At 47.6% G+C, this 25510-nt stretch overlaps 2 protein-coding genes across 3 annotated transcripts in view; one reads left to right on the forward strand and one right to left on the reverse strand.

Annotated features, from left to right (window-relative positions):
* The window catches only part of LOC135198897 (uncharacterized), a 57784-nt gene extending 47122 nt beyond the window's left edge, over positions 1 to 10662 (reverse strand). Inside the window, exon 1 of one of the 2 annotated variants that reach the window (XM_064226844.1) lies at positions 10507 to 10662. The gene's annotated coding sequence lies outside the window, so the exon portion shown is untranslated. Of the gene's footprint in view, positions 1 to 8896; positions 9050 to 10506 lie in introns of those variants that run through there. The other variant, XM_064226845.1, reaches the window with a different exon arrangement.
* A 2571-nt stretch (positions 10663 to 13233) lies between these two features.
* Positions 13234 to 25510, forward strand: part of LOC135198932 (NADH dehydrogenase [ubiquinone] 1 alpha subcomplex subunit 10, mitochondrial-like) — a gene marked incomplete in the record, with an annotated part of 55787 nt that continues 43510 nt past the window's right edge. Inside the window, 1 exon segment of the mRNA XM_064226854.1 lies at positions 13234 to 13328.

A 25510-nucleotide genomic window follows, 5' to 3' on the forward strand; every position in this document is an offset into this window, starting at 1 on the left:
AGGAATCTCAAGATTCTAAACCTGTGCTTACAAATGACTGAAAACGCTAACCCCGCCATTTCATTGCTGTCCGTTGTGCAATGAAAGCGGGGCGTTCTTCAGTAATGAAACACAGGGGAGAGCGCTTGAAGAACTGCTTCTCATGGGCTGAACGTTTGGAAGTAGAGCTGGAGGTGTGGGTAGTAGGCGATGTCTTTCAATACATCTGCTAATCCGGGGTGAACAATGAACAATGTACACCTCCGAATACAAGATATTTTGAGGACAAACTCAGATTCCGCAAAAATCATTCGCATTATCGGGATACGATGCAGCAAGAGACTATTACAGAATTCTGTTACCGTGCGGTAAACAGAGATGAGAGTCGAATAGATCTTCTGTTTAAAATTCTCGCAATACCGAAGACGATGAATACTAGCGTTTTCTAGCAGTAGATGGTCATTCATGTATGCGAGAATCCCCGTTAATCAGAGACTTAAGTCCGTGATGTTGGGCAGAGATACGGTTGTTATTCAATCAAAGCAGGTGAGAAAGACATAAACAACCGTCTATCTCAAAGCGGCAGCTGATACTGAAATGCCTCGGGCAATTCAATACGCAGTAGCTGTCGCTGATCGTCATCCTGAGTTTGCCAAGTAATCCGTTTCCACGAAGGAATGCGTTCGGCTAGAACCACCGAGCAAATAAAAAGATATGCTCGAGCAATTATATTTAAGCGAAAACGAATTTCGGTAAATATAAAAGCTTAAATGGTGTTGTTGTGACAACACCATAAGTATATAAAATTGAAACTGGAAACTCCTGGGAGGTTGCAGGCAACCCGGTTGCAGTTCAATTAGAATACTTTTCGTCTAAGTCGCAATCCGTGAATAACCAGGATATGCGCCTACCCCTCGACCATTCAACTGCTTAGCAGAATCATGTCGCGAGGTTAATATACGTAGTATATTTGTAGGATTCTGAACAACGATCTCCATCCTAAATTCTTTCCTTCAAGAAAACAAAATAAGGATTGGAGATCGACCACCTTCGTTCTCTATTAAGAGAGTGAAGGAGAAGTCTTCCTCGAAGGAAAGCTTCAATGGTGAACAGAAATACTAAGACGATAGTTCCAGCCAAACTGGATATTCCCGTCCGTTCTTCTCTATTCCAGGTTGGTCGCCTACTGTGAGATAGTCTTCTTTCAGCAGCAGTCTCTTCCTAATGCTAAAAGAAATTCCAGGAATTCGAGCATAGGCGAGGTTCCCGATTATCGTGTAACATATCGGGGATTCTCGTCTCGCTCACTTTGGACCGTGGTCTCGCCTAAGTGTTTGGAGATCGTAAGAAACTCTAACACTCTGAATGCGCTAGAAATTCCGTAGAATTCTAAGCAGTCTGCGAAACCCCACCGAATTCGTCAAACGATATCGGCTGGTGGTCCTCTCGATTCCCGTAGAAATCGAGAATGGGGCAGGATCCCTCCTCAACGACCGGGGCTTACGTCAGGTAGGACCCGAAGGTCCCCCCTGGTAGCGCAGTCCCCAACGTGGGATCCTACAGAGAAATCTCTGTAGGATCCTTCCCCTTTCCTCGTAGCCGTAAGGAGAGAGGGAATGGGGGAGGAATTGGATACTCGCTCGCCTTCCAGTGGAACTAGCAGTTGGAGAAGAGTAGGAGCAGCAATCGCCGCCTCTCAGAGTCTGGGAAAAACGTATCGTCAGGAGAAAAACGTTTTCCCGAGGAGGGTTACGAACTCTCACTGTAGGTAAGGGTCTGCCGCCACTGTGAACGTCGTCTGGGTGGGGCTGATCGACACCTGACAGGAGAGAGCCGATACCGTCCTCCGACTCATTCCAGTCCTCGTCGAGGTCGAAACCTCTCAGGAGGACCGAAGGAGTATTAAATACGGTGTCCGAAGACACGTAGAAACGCCGCTGTCGCAGTAGAGGAGGTGGAAGTAGCGTTGATCGACCGGCCAGAACTGAGAGAGCCTTCTTGTCCGGAGACGAGAGACTCTGGTTCAAGACAGAATAGGCAAGCTCCGATCGCGGCATACCCACCGTCGGTTTGGGTTCCCTCTCGGGCCCCAAAACGACTCGAGCAGAGACATGGGCTCTGCTGGTGGGAGCGGCGATCCTTCCCCCCCGGTCGTTGTGCTGACGAATCAGTGCAATAACCTGGGTAAAGTTACTCTGAATCTCGGAAGTTACAGCGTCTTGAGGAGTAGGACCGTCAGTCCCTCCAACAAGAGCAGCTCCCAGGACCCTCCTCCTTCAGAAGAAGGACCAGCAACAAGATCCCTGACGGTTGCCTCCAATCACTTGCGCGTACGTCCTGGTTGGTCCTAATACCACCTGGCACGTGCGGCGTCGTGAACGGGATCGTGAGCGGCGCATCTCTCACGATCACTCCTATATACCTCGCTCTTCCTGGCGTATGCCGAGGAAGTTGAAGGTATCGGAGAGACAGAACTGACGCTACTCCCTCTCCCCCTGACGGTCGCCTCCAATCACTCGGGATCGTGAGCGGCGCACCTCTCACGATCACTCCTAGCTACCTCGCTCTTCCCGGTGTAGCCCGAGGAAGTTGAAGGTAGTGGAGAGACAGACCTGACGCTCCCCCCCCGCTCATCGCTGGCAGGACCAGCGTTACGTGGGGGGCTGCAGCCGATCACCAACCCGGCGGTGGGGATCGATCTGCAGGCCTGGCCGTGCCGCTCACCTGTGGCGAGCGGCTCAACTGAGCACGTCGACCCCGGTCCCGTGCGTCAGACGAGCTGCTGCTGGTCACCGTATCCGCGCCCGGTCCCTGTGGGAGCGGCGGTCAGGTGAACCTGCAGCGTCGCTTTCGCCGTGAGACCGGTGAGCGTCCTCGCGGCACGTCAAACCGCTGGTACCAGACCGAGGCTGGTACCCGTCGGACGAGGGGACCTGGGGGACCTCTTCCCAGCCTCAACCCGTGGCCGGTCAGAGACCGTCACGTCCACCGAGGTACCGGCTGGTCGCTGCGATAGCGGCCGCTGGCCTGGCGAGAGTCACCTGAGCGGCTCTCGACAGTCTTCTGCTCCGTGCCTCGGTCATGACGCTGAGCGAACTCAGGCGTCTTAACTTTGGCTGCACGGTCACCCGAAGGAGATCGTACACTCGGAACTTCTCGCGGACGAGAAACCGAGCCGGTACCCGGCTTAGCAGCAGAGCTGCCAAGACCAGGCGAGGGTGTACCAGCGGTAGCCAGCACACCCTTGGTCCCCGTCTTCTTCTTCTTCTCAGAAGGGGAGACGGGCCCCGTTCCCGAAGGAACAGGAGGACCAGCAGAAGAACCCCCGTCACACCGGAATGTGACGAGCCCTTCGAAGTTCCCGAAGGAGTCTTCTTAGGGGAATAACAAAACCCGGTTACCGCTGGTCGCTGCGAGAGCGGCCGCTGGCCTGGCGAGAGTCACCTGAGCGGTTCTCGCAGCCTTCTGCTCCGTGCCGTGGTCTTGGCGCCGAGCGAACTCTGGCGCCGAAACTTTGGCTGCACGGTCTCCCGAGGGAGAGCGTACACTCGGGATCTCCGCGAAAGAGAAGACCGAGCCGGAAACCTGGCGTAGCGGCATCGCCGCTAGCACCAGGCGAGGAATGTACAAAGCTAACCGATACTCCTCTGGTCCCCGTCTAATCTCTTCCTTTACGGAAGGGGAGACGGGCCCCCGCTCCCGAAGGAGCAGGAGGACCAGCAGAAGGACCCCCCGTCCCACCGGGGTGGGACGGGCCCTTAGAAGTTCCCGAAGGAGACTTCTTAGGGGGGGGAGGCAGCCTTCTTCTTCTTCGGCTTATGGCCTTAGAAGTCGAAGGGGAAGAGGCAGCAAACAGACGAAGACGAAGATGACACCTCCCTCTTCTTCGTCAGCTCACGCAGGACAGTCGTCAGGTCCTCCATCCAGGCCGGAGTCGGGCCTATTGCCGAAGCAACACGGCCCGACTGCACCTGTCCGGAAGGACCTGGGACTGGGGAAAGACACACCATGGGCAGGACCAGCAGGACAGGCGCAGGAACAGGAGCGACAGGAACAGCAACCAGCTCAGGAGCGGCAGGAACAGCGGCAGCGGTAAACACCAGAAGGGACAGCCAAGCCAGTAGCGGGAACCACATCAGCGACAGGTACGCAGGCCCAGCCATCGCCTCGTAGAATCATCGGCAGCCAGCGTGGTACTGGCGGCCGTCCAGGGGCGAGCTGCTGGAACAGCGAAAGTCTGGGGCAGGCAACACGAAGAAAACACAGGCGGCGCGGCATACCCCTCCTCTGGTACGGCGGCGACCGGCCCTAGAAGCGGCAGACGGCGTCACCGACACAGCATGGGGAGTGTAGACCAGCGGGGGGAAGACAGCATAAGCGGCCGTGAAGGTTGTAGTGGAGACCACTCCAAGGTCACCGCCCCAGACCTCGCTAGACTCTGCAGCGGATCGTGGATTGCCGTAGGCACGCCCTGCAGCCGCAGTGGTCCATACCTGTCCAAGGTCGTCTCCGGCCCAGGGCTGTAGCACCTGCGGTAGCACAGAGATTAGTAAGAGGGGTTCCCTCACGCACGGGGGGGAGACATGCCCCACCCCGAACGCAAGGAAGACCCCAAATACAAAATACGAGGAAGCTGAGCGGGGGGCAGGAAAGAAGACGAAGAATCGGATACCAAGGGAGTCGCGGGAGAGCTTTCCGACGACTTCCTGGCAGACCTTCGCTTCCCCTACCCCGCACAGCAGTGAAAAGTAATATGAAAATGAAACAGAATACTGCACTTGCGATTCACTTCATAGAACTTAAAGAGGGAAAAATCAATTCCCGGTAAGAGCGGAAACTTGATCCATAATAATATGATGCTATCATAAATATATATGAAAATGAACAATACTGCACTTGCTATTTTCACTTTCACAGCAATAAATCGTAAGGATTAATTCCCGGGTAAGAGCGGAAATTGATCCAAAATTAAATTTGATGCAATTAATAAATGAAAATGAAAAGAAAACTGCATTGCGAATCCACTTTCATTGCATTCTATTCATACAAAATAAGAGGCTCTTGCCGAGCGCAATCAAGCTCTCGGCAACGAACGCACAGGGCAAAAATATAATGAAAAAGAGTACTTACATCTTTCAATTACACACTTTCGCCCAAAATACATGACTCGGCGCGAGTGCGCCCGCCCTCGGCACCGAGACATAATTCAAGGGTTCAATTCATGAAAAGAGCGGAAATTGCCGTCTCTACGGCGATAGCTCCATGTTGATTCATAATTAAGTAATGAAAATGAAACAGTGTACTTACAGTTTCATTTTTCAAGTCAAACCAAACCATTAGTAGAAAACACAACTATAAACAAAGCATACGACGATGAAGCGGGCAGAGAGCGATGACGAACACGTCCTTCACACCCGCGGCGAAAGCAAAAGTGATTCTTCACCTCTCGGGCGCGCGGGACGGGCGCGCGCACGATCGGACAAGCAGTTAACTACCGTTCTCCCCTTGTTCGAAGCTTACGACCGTCCCAGCTGCCGCTAGTTACCTTCCTATTGTTAAAGGACCGAGGGTTTGTATTACGTATCGGAACAAATCACAAGTTAATGACCGAGAGCATTCACGCCCTCGGCATCTAGTGCATAAAGGATGAGGTCCAAAGCATCGCTGGACCTGAAAGCCCCACGCTTACAGCCTCCCACTCCAGGCCACATTCTCCAGTTGGATGGGGGGCGAGGGGGCTTCTCCGATTCGTGGGACTGCATGTTACAATCAGCGATGCACTTCCACAAATAACGAATATAAAATAATAATAGAGTACTTACAATCACTTCCACACTAAGTATTATAAGAAACAGGTTGAAGAAAAGTAATCCTAAGCTTTGATAATCTCACGACAGAGGCGGACAGAGAGGCGAGCACACATCTACACTTGACGGCGGTCGAAAGCAAAGTGATATGTTTGCCTCCAGTCGGGCGGGACTTCCGACCATCAGACAAGCAGTTACTGCCAAACTACCTTGTTAGTAAATCTTACGACCGGTCCAGCTGGCGCTGAATAGTAGTATTCCTTATGTAAAGGACCCCAGGTTTGTATAATGTGTTGGAACAAGTAACACTTACTACTAACCTAGTAACAGAACACTAGATAGATTAGAACACATTGAGCTAATTTTCATGAAAATTACCAGCCTAACCAAATAAGTTAATTATAGGGTGGTTTAGGCACCTAACCATGTCTCCCTACTCTGCATACTACCTAATAGGTGGGTACTAGGCCTACTATATCCCTGGCTAGTGTCTAGGTAGGCTCAGACAGGATCTGCCCATTTTGTCACCATTTTTTGAACCCGTTTCGTCACCAACTTCTAATTAACTGTACATAATTAATTGTATTATAAAAGTTGTGTTAGAGGAAAAGAGTTTATCAGTTCAGCAGTTAGGTAATTACGTTTGTCTTACAATGTAGCATAATTTCAGCAGAATACTAAACCCATACAAATAGGTACTGTAGTGAACGCCCTATAATTAGGTAGTGAATACTGACGTACAACAAGAGAAACAAACGAACTGGATATTGATACAGCAGCCATATCCCTGATTGTGATAGATATTGGTACGGCTGTGAATTGCGCATGCGCGAACCCTCAGGCACCTCAGTAGTGACAGCAAGAAAATGACAACCTACCAACGTGAACTGTGTACATAATAAAACTTCAGTTTTCGCTGAAAAACAGATGTTTTCAGGTTTCAACAAGCTGAAAAAGGCAATAGACGTCTACAAAGAGTGAAACTTCCAGAAATTTCATATCCGTAGGTCATGAACGATCGAATCGGCCCTGAAAAGAGCTCCGAAGGGGAGATTCAAAGAAGATTTTGAAGCTTAGTTAGTAAGGTAGTGCAGCAGTCATTAGTGTGTTCAATATGGGAAACATGCTGTTAATATAGACCTGATTTGGATGATTACTTACGATTGATTAGCCGTTTACCAAAGGATCGCCTTTGATAGTTTTCCTTACTACCATGAATACAGCAGAGCACGATTTCTGAGTATGTACTTCAAGTCTTCTTTGAATCTCCTCTTCGGAGCTCTTTTCAGAACCAATTCAATCGTTCGTGACCTACGGATATACAATTTCTTGAAGTTTGACTCTTCGTAGACGTCTATTGCTTTTTTCAGCTCGTTATAACCTGAAAACATTTGTTTTTCGGCGAAAACTGATGTATTATTACACAGTTCAGAGGAGATACAAAGAAGATTTGAAGTACACAGATAGATTAGTTTAGTCTTATTTTTCATGTATATAGTCAAAATCTAAGTATTATGTTTAAGTATTATTGTGATTAGATATTTATATTTTCATTTACTGTCAAAATGTTTTGGTGCTTTGGTGATGACAGTATGGTGCTTCACTCTGACATTTTGAATTGAACATGTTCAGCAAAACAATTCAGTTTGACTATTATTACTACTGTCGCTGATCTTCTAATGCTATACCTATAGCTCTTAGCAACAGTGTACGGCAACTGCTGCATGATTAGCAAACTGTCGTACCTACATCAAGTCAATAGTGCAATACGGCACCACAGACAGAATCTGACGTACCCCCACTACACTATGTTATTTGTACGGCAGGAAGTCTGAAATTGATGCATGCGCAATTCACTGCCGTACCAATATCTATCGCAATCAGGGATATGGCTGCCATACCAATATCCTGTGCCAGAAAAAAAAGGCACAGGATATTGGTACAGGCAGCAGTATCCCGATCGCGGTAGATATTGGTACAGCAGTGAATTGCGCATGCGTCAATTTCAGACTCCCTGCCATACAAATAACATATTGTGGTGGGGGTACGGCAGATTCTGTCAGTGGTGCCGTAATGCGCTCTTGACTTGCTGTAGGTACGGCAGTTAGCTGTATCCGTTTACCAGTTTGCTAATCATGCTGTATTATGTGACCAGAGTTCGGCTTTTAGGCGGGACAGTCCTGCTTTTTGAACATCTGTCCCCCTTTTTTCAGTTAGCAAAATGCTGTCCCCCCCCTCCTTTTTTTATTGCTTTTGTGAATTTTGTCCTGCTTTTTTGTTCTACAAAAACAAAACTATCCCAATTTTAATGCAATAGTGCTGAAATTTTTTTAAATTTTGTGATTTCACTAGCTGGTTAATTATATCATCTTCTCCGACAGCTGCAATACCCAATGAAATGAATTAAAAGAATATTGTAAAGTGTATAAAGGCAGCCCTTTGCAACTGGCGATGTCGGGCAGAATAAAGGGCCAAGAAAGTCACCAAAGGTATGATGGTAGTGTATATATTTATATATAATCCTCTTTGAATCTCCTCTTCGGAGTTCATTTCAGGGCCGATTCGATCGTTCGTGACCTATGTATATACAGTTTGTGAAAGTTTGAGTCTTCATAGATGTCTATGGCTTTTTTCAGCTCGTTAAAGCCTGAAAACATCTGTTTTAAGGCGAAAACTAATGTATTATTCCGCCGTTCATGCTGTTCCGTCGCCATTTTTCTTGAGGTCACTTATATGCCTGAGGCGGTAAACAAGGGTTCGCACATGAGCAATTCACTGCCGTATCAATATCTACCGCGATTGGGGTACGACTGCCGTACCAATATCCAGTTCAAAAAAAAAAAAAAAAAAAAAAAAAAAAAAAAAAAAAAAAAAAAAAAAAAAAAAAGGTTGATGTATTATCGCAGTCTAAGGTAAGCGGGATTAATGGTGACGAAACAGATTTCACAATGGAGTATTCATGGTGTCAAAATGGGTTTCCGGTGACGAACAGGCTAGGTGACAAACCGGATTAGTGACAAAATGGGGTACCTACCTATATTTGCTCAAACATAACCTAGACCTGAGTGTAAAACAATCTTTAAAACAATGGCTACACCCACACATCTTACCACTGGTGGTAGATCTGAAATAGGACTACAGGTAGCCCTCCGTTAACGGCAGTATCAGTTAACAGCTATCCGGTTTTGTGCACTTGTCTAGTGATGCTGTTAACTGGATTTTTGGTGCCGATCTCTGGTTAGCAGCGCCGATATCCGGTTAACAGCACCAATGTCTGGTTAACAGCGCTGATATTTGGTTAGCAATGCCATTAAGCAGGTTTTTAGTTAGCAGCATCGGCTGGGAACGGAACCCCGCTGTTAACCGAGGTAGGTACCTATAGGTAAATTAAACAGGGTGCGCCTTTACAAAATGATCACCTAAACTTTATGTACCCAAACTACCTTAGACCTAAAACTATCTAAGACTTGGCTAATGTCAGCGGGTACCTAGTTTGCACACTTTCCGCGGCACGCAGTTACAGCTCCTATCTAAGTAAACAGTTGATCTTAACCCTGATGCTAGATAGCGCGCACAGCTAAACAATACCTACTAGTAGCTAGCTACCTAACCTATTACCAGAACAAACGAGCTTGCCATGAATATTTAAATAGGTACTACCTACTATGCGGGTAAGCTAAGGCGTGAAGCGCCATTCCGCCATGTTCTTACTGACACCACACATTAACAAATTTTCCCCCTTGAAAATCCGCGTCCACAGATATTTTTTCCCTATGTAAATCCACAAATATTTTTTTCAGTTGAAAATCCAGGTACTAGGTAGGAATATTTCTACAGAAGCAATCCGGGGTGGCCTAGACTATGGCAATATCGTTTTCCTATGTTATTTTACTTACTGAGCAAGAATTTATAGGCTAGTAGTATTTATTCGGACGACTGTAATTAACCCCCAGGGGCCAGTACTAAAAATGGCGAAATACATTGGACGCCACAATCCCTAGTGGATGTCGTATCAGCAGACGTTCCCTGCAGTTCATGCACGTCCAATGTATTTCGCTGTGTTTAGGTAGCCCTAGTACCAGTCCGTGGGGGTCAATTACAGTAGTTCGAATAAATATTACTTAAAATTCTTGTTTAGTAGGTAAAACTGCATAGAAAAGCCGCAACTGCCATAGTCTGGGCCGCCGTGGATACCTAGGTACCCTAGATCTACCAAAATCCGCAGTCTGTGGATACCTAGGCTACTACCTACTAGTATTATTTTCCTTTGAAAATCCGTGGTCCGCGGATATTTTTCCATTGAAAATCGGCGGTCTACGGATATTTTGGCCTATAGCCTAGGTATCTTGTTAGCCTTACCCTTGGCTTAGCTATGCGGTACAAGTCTGGTTGCTCAAGTGTCTTACATACCTAGGTAGGTAGGTTAGTAGGTACCTACCTATAGGCTAAGATTGGAAAAAAGTGAGAAATTTTAAATAAACGTACATTAATGGTAGCCTATCTAGTATAGGTAGTAGACTAGGAATGCCTAGGTTTATAAAACCGCATACCTAGGGTAGGTAACCTAGCCTATACTTAAAGGCTGACAGTTGTGCCGAGCACCAAAAAATACGGTATTAGAATAACATAATACACACTCTCTAATGTTAAAAGTATGTCCACATAATTGTTTTAAAGCTGGAAAATATAGCTAATTCACTACAAGCAAAATTTAACTTACCTTTGTAAATCGTTGATACTGTCACTTTGTCAGAATAAAAGGTTAGGTTTTCGCGCCCGAATTCTGTTATTTTCACATAACAGTAGAGTCAGATATTTCTTTGAAACGGCTCCCTTTCTGTTTGTCTCTTCTTTTCATGCGTGTTTCAGTATGTTTTTTCTGTAGAGTCATTTATTTCTATTTTCAATTTTTTTCCTATAGGCAGCTCTATGAATAGTAAGATGTTAGCTATAAGTTCCCTTTTATCTTCTTGACAAGACTGTTGAATAAATCTAAACCTATTCCTAATGATACAATAAGTAAGAAATTTCCTAGGTTTTCAATTACCCTTCATAAAATAACCTTTTGGTTTCTTCCTTCTTTAATAGTTTCCTTTCATCTAGCTCTATTGTACTCAGTCCAACTCTACTAATCAGCAGAGTTTTGTGTCCGGAGGTTTTATCTTATACTGTCCTGTTATTGTTAAGTGTATGGGTACCTTGGTGCTTTCAGAATTTCCATAAGCATGATTATATCTTTTTTGCAATTAGTATATTTCTTTTTTGTCGAGCTTTATTATTTCTATGGCATACATGAATGGTGGCGCCACTATTCAGCATTCTGCAACACTGCAGTAAAGACTTTCCCCAGTGCCCACTGTAAACTGCAAGTAATGAAGTGACCATCCCTTCCCCAAAAGCTTGTGATTTGTTTTATAGCTCTCAAAAGAGGAATGACGTCACATTTTTATGAATAGGATTACGTTTTTCGTAACGGTTCTGACTACTATCTGAAATTCTTTCTAAGATACAAAAAACAACTATAACAACAACAACCAATAAAAAAATATGATAACATTAGCTGAGACGAAAACAAATGCAAACCCATAAGGATAACAAGAACAAAAACAATATTCAAGGAATAGCAACACCAAGGCTAATCTTAACAAAACTAATAATAATAACCCCAACTGAAAACAACGCAGTCCTATTCCTATAAACATGCCAAATATGTAAACTAAAAGGTATGTTAAACTAAGAAAAATATATTAAATCTGTAGGTCTGTGTCCCATTTTATAATTGAATTATTTAGAAAAAGATATAATATCTTTAAGAAAATTAACAACTTATATCTAACAAGAGTCTTTAGGCAAAGTAAATGCCTATTCAATACTTAGGGTTTTAACAAACTATTGTAAGCCCTAACTTATCTTTCCAACTTTCTCACTCCTACTTCAAAATTTTAATGGTCTTTCAGCAATCACCGTGCATGAGCTCACATATTGCTGAGTCAGTTAATTTTTTTAAAAGTTTTCACTTTTACTTCTCTCAGACGAGCAGAATTTCTACTTTGCTCATGTACTGCAAAACGTGCATCCTACCCCAGGTTTTGCCATCCCTTTTCTGATGTGACTCGAATAGCAAATCATACTAAGCTGACATATCATATTCATATCTTGTTATAATATTTATAACACTATTTATAAAAGAATTTTTCTTAGTTTATTTATGGGTTAATTTGATAATTTGTTAATTCTGGCCAGTGTTAATATTACTTTTTTTGCAACATTACTTCAGGGTGTGACATCCCTGCCTACACAAGTTAGGGACGGGTAGAAGACTTGGAACTTTGTCGGGCAACTCTTGTTGAAGAAGGACACTCCGAAATCAAATAAGTCGGTAGAAGGAGTTCAAGGGACCCGTCAGCCTTGGTAGGAACCCTTCAAAGAGAAGGTTACTCCGAATTCAAACCTTTCTCTCCAACATTGAACTGTGCCATAGCTATAATAGTGCGGCCTTCCGCATAGTCTTGGGTTCGAGTTCCCCAGAATCCCTTGCCTGAGTACGTAAGAGAGAGTAATAGTTATCATCAGTAGTTTATTTTCATAAAGAAACATTATTTTGGGCTCTTTTTCATATACAGTACTGTAACCCCAACTATGCTTGAAATTTTTCTTCACCTAGGCTTGTAGGTACAGGAGCTATTGTTTATATGGTTATTTTGTTATTATTGTTGGACATGTATTTTTACAGGTATAAATAGAAAAGTATTGATTACATACTAACTAAAAGGTGAAAGTCATAACAGACATTTCTACTGAAAATTTTTTGGTATGTATTAATAGAAACATCACAACCAAATGAGAATTTTCACCGTAAATTAATTATTTCCTAATGGTGAAAGGTAGAATACTACTTACAGTACTAAAAGAGACACCAGTCTGTTATTAATAATCACGATCTGTTGTAATATATATATATATATATATGTATATATATATATATATATATATATAAATAAATATAATGTATATATATATAGATATATATATATATATATATATATATATATATATATATATATATATATATTATATATATATATATGTGTGTGTGTGTGTGTGTGTGTGGTCTTTTCTTTTCATCTTAATTTACTTTGACCTAATCCGGGAATTTAAACCTGCAGAAGTATAATTGTCTAAAATGTGCTCTAAAACAGCAGTTAACTTCTCAAGATAACAAAAGTGCATTTCCTTAACATCTTCAAGGAAACAGCAACAACTCATTCCATAAGTAATTGTTATTTCTTTAAATATGATGTGATATCTAATTCTATCAGGTGGTATTTATTAACAGCTGATAGTTGGTTGTTTTGCCGAGAGAGGTCGGCAGAAATTACAGGCTGACGGTGAGAAAATTTTACACCATTTCATTGCTCCTTATTACTATAGACAAGCAAATAATTCACATTAATATAATGTATAACTCAGTTACATGGGTAGTGTTTTGAGTGACTATAATGAACATCGAGGATTGTTTGTAGGCCAGTGGTAAATTGACTTCTATTGTCGGTGAAGTGCCGAGGTACTAGGTATTCTTAATTTAATGAAGCCCTTCTTGTACCTTGGGCCTTTGGCACCGTAGACACAAGAAAAAAAGGCCCTTTTATTTACTTTTATTGGTACATTGTGATTTAAGTTAGGCTAGTCAGTAGATTAGTAGTTGCGTATGATAGGTACCTAGCCTATTGAGTTCATGGAAAGTATCCTGGAATTGCCGGCCAGATTAAACTTGCCCTGGCTAGGCCTGCTGTAATCTTCGCTGAGCAATTACCTGTCTCATAATAAAGGTGGTGGTATGTAGTATGCATGTAGAATAAATCTATTTTTAATAGTTAAGTTGTATTTTTTCCAGGTATGGAAACCAGAACCTGTTTAGGGTAAACAACCGCGGACGATCCATCGTCATCACGCTGGCCAGGCCTTATTCACTCAATATTTAATCGAACTGGATATTGGTACGGCAGCCATACCCCGATCGGGGTAGATATTGGTACAGCAGTGAAATGCGCATGTGCTAACCCTTGTTTACCACCTCTGGCATATCAGTGACAGCAAGAAAAATGGCGACAGAACAACAACATGAACCGCGGAATAATACATTAGTTTTCGCCGAATAACAGATGTTTTCAGGCTTTAACGAGCCGAAAAAAGCCATAGACATCTATGAAGACTCAAACTTTCAAAAATTGTTTATACTATAGGTATGTAGGTAGGTCACGAACGATTGAATTGTCCCTGAAAAGAACTCCGAAAAGGAGATTCAAAGAGGATTATAGGGTAAAAAACCGCATGGTACAGGGGTGGACCATGTACGATCAATGTGTACAACCCCCAAAAAAGTACATTAGTATAACGCGTCCTGATATCGGAGATGGGCATCAGACGCGACTTGTTGGTGAGAAACGGAGCTAAAGACCTCTACTCCGGTGTCAGGACGCGTTATAATGTACTTTTCTTGTGGTTGTACACATTGATCTTACATGGTCCACCCCTGTACCATGCGGTTTTTTACCCTATATAAATATACATATACACTACCATCGTACCTTTGGTGACTTTCTCGGCCCTTTATTCTGCCCAACATAGCCAGTTGCAAAGGGCCGCCTTTATACACTTTACAATATTCTTTTAATTCACTTCGTTGGGTATTGCGGCTGTCAGAGAAGACGATAGAATTTACCGGCTAATGAAATGGCAAAATTAAACAAAATTTCGGTACTAGGCTATTGCATGAAGATTGGGATAGTTTTGTTTTTCTAGCACAAAAAAGTGGGACAAAATTCACAAAAGCAAAACAAAAAGGGGGGGAGGGCATTTTGCTAACAAAACAAGGGGGACAGATGTTCAAAAAGCGGGACCGTCCCGCCTAGAAGCCGAACTCTGGTCACATATTACAGTATGATTAGCAAACTGGTAAACAGATACAGCTAACTGCCATACCTACAGCAAGTCAAGATCGACATTATGGCACCACTGACAAAATCTGCCGTACTCCCACCACATTTATGTTATTTGTACAGCAGGAAGTCTGAAATTGACGCATGCGCAATTCACTGCCGTACCAATATCTACCGCAATCGGGATACAGCTGCCGTACCAATATCCTGTGCCATATTTAATTGGTGAAACAAGAATACAATTACAACTTTAAGCATGCCATTCAAAAGATTGAAGTTTCGTCAACATAATGTGGTATATGAAAGTGCCATACAAACTAAAATAAGCATGTGAGCTCTTCGTAAAATATGTTTTCAAGGCAGTTTTGAAATCCAATATGGCGGCAATCGTGTGGCTGGCCGGTCTAACCACGGACAATCCACCATCTTTCCCAGCCTTCCCAGCACTCATTTGAACAGTGTTAGCATATGTAATGTTTATTGATCTTACTCGAGATTGCAGTTGTAATCAGCGCAATAAAACTACATTTTGTTGCCTATATTAGTGAAAGTATGAAACATTTTATTCCCGGGGTCATGGTTTGAACTGAATTCATTTTAACCTTGTGGTTTTATCCTTACTGCCATCACAACTGAAACTCCACAGTGCTTATTTGATTGTAATTATATACATTTTGGTCGTAATTCACTCCACATTGCACTTAACCACGTTGCTGTTCCTGGTTCCTAAGCTCTCACTCTGCAAACACATTTACGAGCAGCAGACGACAACACTGATTATGAGGTGCAAAGCTTTATTCCCTTAATTTACTTTACTGATTATTTAGTTTAACTTTACTTCAAAATGTTTATTTAATTCATGTCTGTTATCCCTTTTTTGCAACCAAATTAACCACAAAAAATTACAAATATTTCGGATGTATGCTTGCGAGCAGCGACGAAAGGAAAAATGACTCATCGTTGCCAATGTAGTGGAGCGTCACACATACGCTGATGCATTTGCAAACTGTTTCCATGAATTCTAGTTGTCATAGTAATGCAGTAATGATAAAATTGCTGTGATATGTGTATATACTACAAATAGATACACTAATTTCACTTATTTCCCCGGTTTTGTGTAAGTCTTATACCCAGTTTGGAGGGTAAACACATACCAATTGACAACACTGATAAACAATTGAAGAGCGTAAAATGCCCGCAAAGAATGCAATAGTCCCCTTGAATAAGTACAAATAAGTGCTGTAAGAGGTCGGGGTTACGATTGGTGTGATGAAAGTGCCCCAGCATCTATGGGTACAAGTGTTGTGCGGATTTAGCACAAGAAATGGGAAGTTTGTTGACACAAGCAACTCCGCAAACATCGAGATGGCGTCAATCTTCTAAACTTTTTAATCATAAGTAAAAATTTTGAAAGCGTTTTGGGGTTGTGGGCACTGCGTTGGCCACTCTTTTTATTACCCTCTGTTTAAATCATAAAATATGGCCCTAATTTCTAACTTTGGAGAAAATACTTACTTCGAAAGGAGAGTAGAGGTCTCGAGCTCCTTCTCTCACCACCAACAACTCGTGACTGATGACCATCTCCGGTGTCAAGACTTGTTTAAAAGTACTTTAGTTCCGACACGGCATACAAACCTTCGGTCCTTTTACAATAGGAAGGTACTAGCGGCAGCTGGATAGGTTCGTAAGCTTTCGAACAAAGGGTGGGTTCGTTTAGTTAACTGCTTGTCCGACAGGCCTCGCGAGCGCGACTGGGAGGTAAACAAACCACTTTTGCTTTCGGCCTCACAGCGAGTGGACGTGTGTGTTCGACGCTCTCTGCCCGCTTCTCGTCGTTTGCTTTCCTGAGTATATGGTTGTGTTTGTGTATGAAAGAATCATTGTAAGTACAATCATTTCTCTCTTTCTAATTAATTGTGATTTATTGGTCAACGATGGAATCTCCTCGCCTCGCTACCCCACGGAGACTATGCCCGGGTACCGAAGGGCGTAAATGCGGAAAGTTCCGCTCATTCCCGGAGATTGACCCTCATATTTTGTGCGCTCGGTGTCGGGGGCGCGAATGCACCCGAGCCGAGCCATGTGAAGTATGTAATAAATTGGTCGGAGGCGCAGTGGACTTTGTATGAGGGCAGGAAGAGCGAAGGCCTGCAAAGGAGTCGTCGGAAAGCTCTCCCGCGACTCCTTTGGTTACGGACACTTCGTCTTCTTTCCTGCCGCCCGCTCAGCTTCCACGTTTGGCGCCTTCCCCTTCGGGGGGGGTTTCTAGGTCCTTCTCCTCACCTGACTTGTCGAGTGTGGAGGAGGGCGCTGGATACCCCGACGTCGAGTTGTACTCTGGGTCCTCTATCCGTTCGTCTTCGCGCGAGCGGGTAGAGGATCCTCCTAATCACCCGACTTTTGCTTCCTCAGGTGCGGTTGCCGCGAAGGACGACCTCGGACAGGTGTGGGCATCGTTGGGGCTGCAGGGCGTGCCGAGTGTCCAGGGGCTGCTCTACCATCTCGCTGGCTCCGTGGCGGTCACCCATGCGACGGTTACGACCACCACCACGACCCTTACAACACCTGGCTACGCTTCACCTCCTCACCTGGTGTACACCCCGCACGCGGTCTCTGTAACACCTACTACATCGTGCAGGGGCCAGTCGCCGTACCTCGGGGGAGTGTGATGCCGCCACCTGGGTTTGCCGTGCTGCCGCGACCGGACTTCGTGTGCCCGAAGAGCTCGCCCCTGGACCTCCCACCAGTAACCAAGGATGTCTGTGCCGCTGGTCCGTCCATCTGGACCGCCTGCACAATCTGCCGTACCTGCCGTACCTGCCCAGCCGCCGTTCACGGACGTGACGTTGACCACTGCTGCCGTTCCTGTACCTGCTCCTGCCGTTCCTGTGATGCCTGCACCTGCTGACGTTGTTCCTGTTCCTGGCGCCGCTGCTCCCGATGCTGATCTGTTCGGACAGGTGCGTCCGGGCCCTGTTGCTTCGGCAACAGCAGCCCTGGCTCCGCTCTGGATGACAGATCTGACGTCGGTCCTGAGGAGGTTGACGAAGAAGAAGAAGAAGAGGAGGAAGGTGTCGTCGTCGTCTTCATCGTCTTCTCGTCGTCGTCGTCGTCTGCCGCCTCTTCCCCTTCTTCTTCTAAGCTCCCCCGCCGAAGAAGAAGAAGGTCGCCTCCCCCCCCCCTAAGAAGTCTCCTTCGGGAACTTCTAAGGGCCCGTCTCGCTCTGGTGAGACGGGGGGTTCTTCCGCTGGTCACCCTGCTCCTTCGGGGGCAGGACCCGTCTCTTCTCCGCAAGGAAGAAGACTACGGGGAGGGGACCAGAGGAGTGCCGGCTAACACCGGCACTTCCTCACCTGCTGTTAGGGTTGGTTCGGCCACGGCAAGCAGGGGCTTCCAGTCTCGGCCTCTCGTTCGCGAGAGGTACCGAGTGTACGGTCGCCTAACAGCGGCCGTGCAGCCAAGAACCAGACCTCTGAGTCCGCTCAGCGTCAGGTTCACGGCACGGAGCGGAAGACTGGTGACAGCCGCTCACGCGACTCTCACCAGACCAGCTCTCGCTCTCGCGGCGAGCAGCTGGCTACCCGGGCGGACGTGACGGTCCATGACCGGCCACGGGCTGAGGCTGGGAAGAGGTCCCCCCGTTCGTCGGCACCAGCCACGGCTGGTACCAGCGAACTGACGCAGCGTGAGGATACGCACCGGTCCTCACCGTGACAGTGGAGCTCGCCGGTCGCCTGACCGTCACTCTCACAGAGAGCGATCGGGTACGGCGACCAGCACCAGCTCCTCTGACACACGAGACCGGGGGGCCGCTGTTCTCGGTCCAGCCGTTCTCCACAGCGAGACGGCTCGACTAGGTCTGCAGCTCGATCGCCACCGCGGCGGGTTGGCGATCGCCTGCAGTCTTCCAAGCCCACTGGTTCTGCCAGCGAGCGAGGAGGGAGCGTCAGGTCTGCCTCTCCCATACCTTCAACTCCTCGGGTTACACCGGGAGGGGCGAGGTATTGAGGAGTGATTGTGAGGGGTGCGCCCCTCAGGATCCCACCACGTCGTCGTACGTACCAGGCACGGTTCTCGGACCAGCCAGGTCGTACGCACAAGTGGTTGAGGAGACCGAGAGGGGTCTGTCGCTGTTCCTCCCCTTGAGGGAGGAGGGTCTCGGGAGATGCTCCTGTTTGAGGGACTGGATGGTCCGACTCCGCAGGTACGCAGTCACTCCTGAGATCCAGAGGAACTTTGCCGAGGTTATTGCGCTGATTCGTCAGCACAACGACCTCGCGGAAGGATCGCCGCTCCCACCATCCGAGCCCACGTCCCGGCTCGAGTCGTTCTGGGGCCCGAAGAGGGAACCCAGACCGACGGTGGGTTTGCCGCGTTCTGAGCTTGCGGACTCAGTGCTGGACCAGGTTGAATCGCTTGTCTCCGGACAAGACGGTTCGCTCAAGTCTGGCAGGTCGAGCAAGCTGCTTCCACCTCCTCTGCTGCGACAGCGGCGTTTTTACGTGCCATCTGAAGACCCGATGCGCCCAAACAGGTGAACCCGGAGTTAGCCAGGCTGACTCCGGGTGTGTCTCTGCAGCAGCTCCTGTCCGAGAACCTATGGTTCTCGCAGCAAGAGGCACTCGGACTGGAATCTACCGCCATGGCAGCTTTCCAGGATCCGTCTCCTGGCTAGATCTGTGGTCCCTCACAGTATCTAAGGTCGCAGCCAAACTTCCGGGGGAATTTCTCCGCAAGATGACTCGGCCTTTAGGAGACTTTGCCAGTCTGGAGGAAGAGCCATCTCCTTCCTTGCCCACCAGACGGTGAACCTGTGGGCCAACCTGGTTCTCCGACGAAGGGACGCTGTCCTTACTCGGGTTTCCAGGGTGCGGCCGGGCGTGAAGCGGCGTTGGGACTTCGCAACGGACCTTTACGGAGTTCCACGTCTCTCTTCCCAGGAGAGATGGTGGACGCTGCGGTGGACAGACGGCGCACTGACGACAGTGACCGTCTGGTTCACCAGGCAGTCTCGAAGGCTTCTGAGCAGCCTCGGACTGCGGCCAAGTCTAAGAGCTCGGCTAGCGCTTCCTCGGTGGCTAAGACGGTAGCTGCGTCGAAGCCCCGGGGAAAGACTCTGTCTTCTTCGACTTCTACCAAGGGGAGCCGTAACCAGCCCTCCTCCCAGACCTCCTCCTCCCGTGGAGGCTCTGGGAAGAAGTCGAAGAAAGGGGGGGAAACGCTAGGGACGGCGTTCCCCCTCACCTGCTGCCGGTAAGTGGGGGGGTGCCTGGCCAGCCATTGGGCAACTTGGCAGCGCTACGGCGCCGAGACCTGGATTGTAGATGCCTTCGGGAGGGATATCTATTACCCTTCGAATCTCGGCCACCCCTCACCTCCAACCCGGTCCAACAGCAGTCGTACGTTCCAGGGTCATCGAAGGACGTAGCATTGAGACAGGAGATCAAGACCATGCTGAGCAAGAGAGCTGTAGAAATCGTCACGGATCAGTCACCGGGCTTTTACAGTCGACTCTTCCTGGTGGAAAAGTCTACGGGAGGCTGGCGCCCGGTGATAGATCTCTCTCCCCTGAACCGGTTTGTTCGCCAGACCCGGTTCACGATGGAGACGGCACGCTCAGTGCTCGACTCCATCAGGGAGAACGATTTCATGCTTTCAGTGGACTTGAAGGATGCGTATTTCCAAATACCCATTCATCAGTCCTCCAGAAAGTACCTCCGCTTCATCCTCGACGGGACGGTGTACCAGTTCAGGGCAACTTTGCTTCGGTCTCTCAACCGCCCCACAGGTGTTCACGCGAGTGTTCACTCTGGTGTCTGCTTGGGCCCCATTCGCACAGGGATACGTCTGATGAGGTATCTCGACGATTGGTTAGTCCTGGCGAGCTCCCGCTCGCAGTTGCTACAGGACAGGGATCGACTGCTCGAGTTCTGTCGCGATCTGGGGATCGTTGTGAACTTCGAAAAGTCCGATCTCGAGCCCAAGCAGAGGATGAAGTACCTGGGTATGCTGATCGACACGGTAGCAGGGCGAGTCTTGCCCCGCAGACTCGCGGATCAGCAGATTCAGGGAGGCAGCCAACCAGTTCCTGTCTCGGCAGGAACAGGTAGCTCAGCGATGGCAAGTCGTGATCGGACACCTGTCGTCACTCGAGAAGTTAGTCCCTCACGGGCGTCTTCACCTGCGGTCTCTTCAGTGGAGACTAAAGGAGAGTTGGTCACAGGCGACGGATCCCCCAAGCTTTCCAGTGTCACTGACACCGGAGGTGAGGCAGGACCTAGCCTGGTGGCTGACGACAGGAACCTCTTAAGAGGGTGCCTCTGCGCACTCCCCCCCCGGACATGCAGCTGTTCTCAGACGCATCGACCGAGGGATGGGGCGCACATGTGGAGGAGTTGCTGACTTCAGGAGTGTGGGACGAGAACGACAAGCACCTTCACATCATGTACTGGAACTCAAGGCAGCGTTCCTCGCTCTCCAAGAGTTCCAGGACCGCTTGATGGGACACTCAGTGGTGTTGATGTGCGACAACACCACGGTGGTGGCCTACGTCAACAAACAGGGGGGCCTAGTGTCTCTCCCGTTGTACCAGTTGACTCGGCAGGTGCACGAGTGGGCCGAGGCACACTCAATAGAGCTGTCGGCACGCTACACTTCCAGGGAAGAGGAATGTAGTAGCAGACACGCTCAGCCGTTGGGATCAGGTGATAGGGACCGAATGGTCTCTACACCAGGACGTGGCGGAAAGGCTCTTCGACCTGTGGGGGGCGACCAGTCGTGGATCTGTTCGCCACCCGGCACAACAGGAAGCTCCAGGTGTTCTTCTCGGCCGTGCCGGACCCATGGGCAGCTGCAGAGGACGCTCTTCAACACCCGTGGGACAACCTCTTCGTCTATGCCTTTCCCCCGTTCAGCCTGATTCGCAAGGTGATCAGTCGAGCACTGGTCACCCCGAATCTCAGGATGATCCTGGTGGCTCCCAATGGCCACAGGCCATTTGGTATCCGGACCTGCTGGCTCTTCTCGCAGGAGAACCGAGAGAGATTCCCCCTTGGCACAACCTTCTCGCCCAGCCACACGTCGAGCGGTACCACCGAGCAGTCCAGTCCCTACGTCTTCACGGCTGGCTGTTATCCACCATCTCTTGCGAACGAGAGGCTTTTCTCGTAGCGCAGCAACAGAGATGGCTGGAAACGTCCGTCAGTCCTCTGCAGCTGTGTACCAGGGGAAGTGGGCCGTCTTCTGTGGTGGTGTCGTAGACGGGGTCTATCTCCTCTCAGAGCCACTCTTCAGCAGGTAGCGGATTTCCTCGTTTTTCTTCGCGAGAGAAGCTCCTCTCAGTCCCCACAGTCAAAGGATACAGAGTCGCCTTGGCTCTCGTCCTGAAACTGAGGGGATTGGACATCTCGAACTCGTTCGAGATCTCCTTGCTTATGAGGAGCTTCGAAAGGTCTTGCCCACCCAGGGAACTCAAGGCCCCCTGGTGTTGGGATTTGTGACTCTCGTCCTTAGGAGTTTGACTCGAACGCCGTTCGAGCCACTCCGAGAGTCGTCAGACAGGGATCTGACCCTCAAGACCCTCTTCTTGCTGGCCCTGGCATCGGCGAAGAGAGTAGGGGAACTTCATGGTCTTTCCTATGATGTACGACACTCCAGTGGGGATGGGGATCTGTGACGCTCGATTTCGTCCCGAACTTCGTTGTCGAAGACTCAGAAACCGTCGATCCCCAGACGACAGGTTCGAGTCATTCACGATTCCCTCCCTATTGGACTTCACCGATAATGATGCGGATGAGATGCTGCTTTGTCCTGTGAGGGCGTTACGGCGCTATCTGAAGAGAACTCGACCACCTCAGGCCTGATGTCGACGCCTCTTCGTTAGCACCGGGGTAACCAAGAAAGAAGTATCCAAGAACACTCTTTCATTCTGGCTGCGTGAGGTCATCAGGAGGGCGTATGAGGCTGATGGTAGTGACGACATCCGTACGTCCCGTCCGAGAGCTCACGAAGTCAGAAGTATTGGCCCCTCGTTGGCGTTTCGTAAGAACTTCTCCGTGGCGCAGGTCCTGAAGGCAGGGGTCTGGTCTAACCAGACTACCATTTACGTCCTTCTACCTTCGGGATATTGCCCACAGGTCCTTGGATACCTTTTCCTTGGGACCCGTGGTGGCTGCTCAACAAGTTGTGTAGCTAACCCAGACCCTCGCAGGCTGAAACAGCATCGAGTCCTGGTGTGACTGTGTGGATGGATGTGTGAATGAGTGAGTGACTGGCTCCCTCTTCCCGTCTTTTTCCTACTCCTCTACCTGTGGGCAGAGGGCCACGGTCGTCACTACGCTGGATGAGGACGAGATGCAGGTGAGCTATATGACAGAGCCCCATCCCTATCCCTTTGGTCACTAGGGATAGGAGCAGAATATCCACCACTTCCTTCTACAAGGGGGGGAAGTGGATGCCTACAAGAGTCAAACCCATGACTTTATATTTGCTCCTGTACAGAACAAGTTCTTCCTACATTGCTGGTACGAAGAGATACGCTTGCCTCTCTCTTAGTACTCGGTCCAGAGGTCTGACCATTTATCCTGCGGTGCACACCCCGATCAATCGGACAGAGGCTTGGATCCCTCCCTCGCTCTTACGACCAGGGAGGCTTCCAAGGTTGGGCGAACACCAGTCTGTTCACAAAAGACTCAGATTCCTCCCACCAAGAAGTGAGTCTTCCTATTGTAAAAGGGACGAAGGTTGTTGTATGCCGTGTCGGAACAAATGACAATTTGTCCAAAATTGCATTTTTCCTAACTATACAAACCTGAGGTCCTTTTACACATAGCCCCACCTCATGCCACCCCTCACTCTGCAGTTTTTGCTTGGGCCAAAAGCAAAAGTGATTTGTTTACCTCCCAGTCGCGCGCGCGCGCCTGTCGGACAAGCAGTTAACTACCGAACCCCTTGTTCGAAAGCTTACGACCTATCCAGCTGCCGCTAGTACCTTCCTATTGTAAAAGGACCTCAGGTTTGTATAGTTAGGAAAAATGCAATTTTGGACAAATTGTCATTTTCGGAGGGTAGCCTAGCCATGGTAGTCGGTGAGTTGGCCAGTCCGTGCGGTTGTTTACCCTATAGCTCACCTCAACTGCCTTTCTGCAGCTGATTGGACTCGGTTGGAAGTGGCTGCTTAAACAAATAATAAGAATAGATAATAATCAACTGCCTTTCTCAGGCCCTGTGGCCATGGGAAAAGTAAAGGCGATGGTCAGTTAGTGAGGGATACATACCTACTAACCACCTGTTATTTGCTTGGTCAAGCTACCTTGTTACAAAATTTCAACCCTTTCCAGGTTGCACTGAAGGGTACTTGTATAAAAGGGAAAAGTACAAATTGTTGTTCAAAATTTGTTTTATTTTTAATGGTTTTATTTATTTTGATGTACATTTCTTTTAATTTCCAGATGGCGTTGTCAGTTGTTAGGAAAGGGGTGATTTCCCTTACAGGCCGTGCTGGACGCAGCCTTGTTGCCCCAGCTGCTGTAATTCAACCTCAGGTGCTTTTTACTATTATTTGTTGTTAATCCATATGTACCATTTTAGACAATAATAATATTTACATTAGAAATGGTTTAGGGATCACATTTTGGCTACTAATGAAAAGTAATGTAAATGCCATTCAGGCATGATAAAATTAATGGAGTTGTGAATTTATTTTTGGTCTTTAGTTGAGGTATTGTTTATTAATTTTATATTCAGTAAGGTTGAAAATAACCTATACATATACAGTACAGTTTTGTTCATGAAACTTACCTGTCAGATATATATATAGCTGTATTCTCTGAAGTCCGACAGAATTTCTAAAACTTACGACACACGTAGTGGGAGTTAGGGTGGTTAGTACCCATTCCCGCCGCTGGGAGGCGGGTATCAGGAACCATTCCCATTTTCTATCAGATTTCTTCTGTCGCCGGTGTCGTAAACACCTGTTTACACACCTCCGCCTCAGGATTTTGGAAAACTTTTCATATTGCTTGAGTATCCTCTTGACTTTTTGGTTTTTGATTGGATCGATAGCTTGGCATACGTGATTTGGACTGTTTTTTTATTTTGGCTTAGATTTTTCCCTTAAAAATGTCTGGATGTAGTTCTGCTAGCGCCAGGGTGTGCTCGAAAGTGGAATGCAAGGTTAGGCTTCCAAAAGCCTTGGTTGATCCTCACACATTGTGTAAAGGGTGTAGGGGGCAAGAGTGTAGATTTGATTTGCGCTGTAATGAGTGTGAAAGCTTAGATGATTTGCAATGGAAGACGTATGAATCCTACGTTAAGAAGTTAGAACGTGATAGGATTAGGAGGTCTTCCTCCAGGAGTAAGTCGGGTAGCAGACAGGGTATTAATGTATCCCCTTCTAACCCTCCTTTAGAATTTGTGTCTCCTAACCCTGTAGTGTTGCCTTCGGGCCCTCAAGTGGTGTCTGCGGAGGGTAATGCCCTTTCGCTTATTCTAGATTCATTGAAGACGCTTGAATCTAAAGTGCTGGCCCTTGAAAACAGGCAAAATAAGGTGCAGTGATAGTGCCCCTAGTGAAGTGGAGGGGGCGTCAGATCGGCCCTATAGCGCCTCTAGGTCTTGGGACCTCTGCCGGACTCCCAGGACTCAGGGAGAGGGCATGTCGAAGGCCGAAGGAGGGTTACGGGAACCCCCACCGATCTGGCGTCCCTTCAGCAGTTCCTGTGGACGCTTCCCATTGGCTGCTAAGGAGCGTGCTCGAGCAGTCCTCCCCCCTTAAGATTTGTTTTC

Source organism: Macrobrachium nipponense, chromosome 23 (genome assembly GCF_015104395.2).
Source record: "Macrobrachium nipponense isolate FS-2020 chromosome 23, ASM1510439v2, whole genome shotgun sequence".
In the NCBI taxonomy this organism is placed as follows: Eukaryota; Metazoa; Arthropoda; class Malacostraca; order Decapoda; family Palaemonidae; genus Macrobrachium; species Macrobrachium nipponense.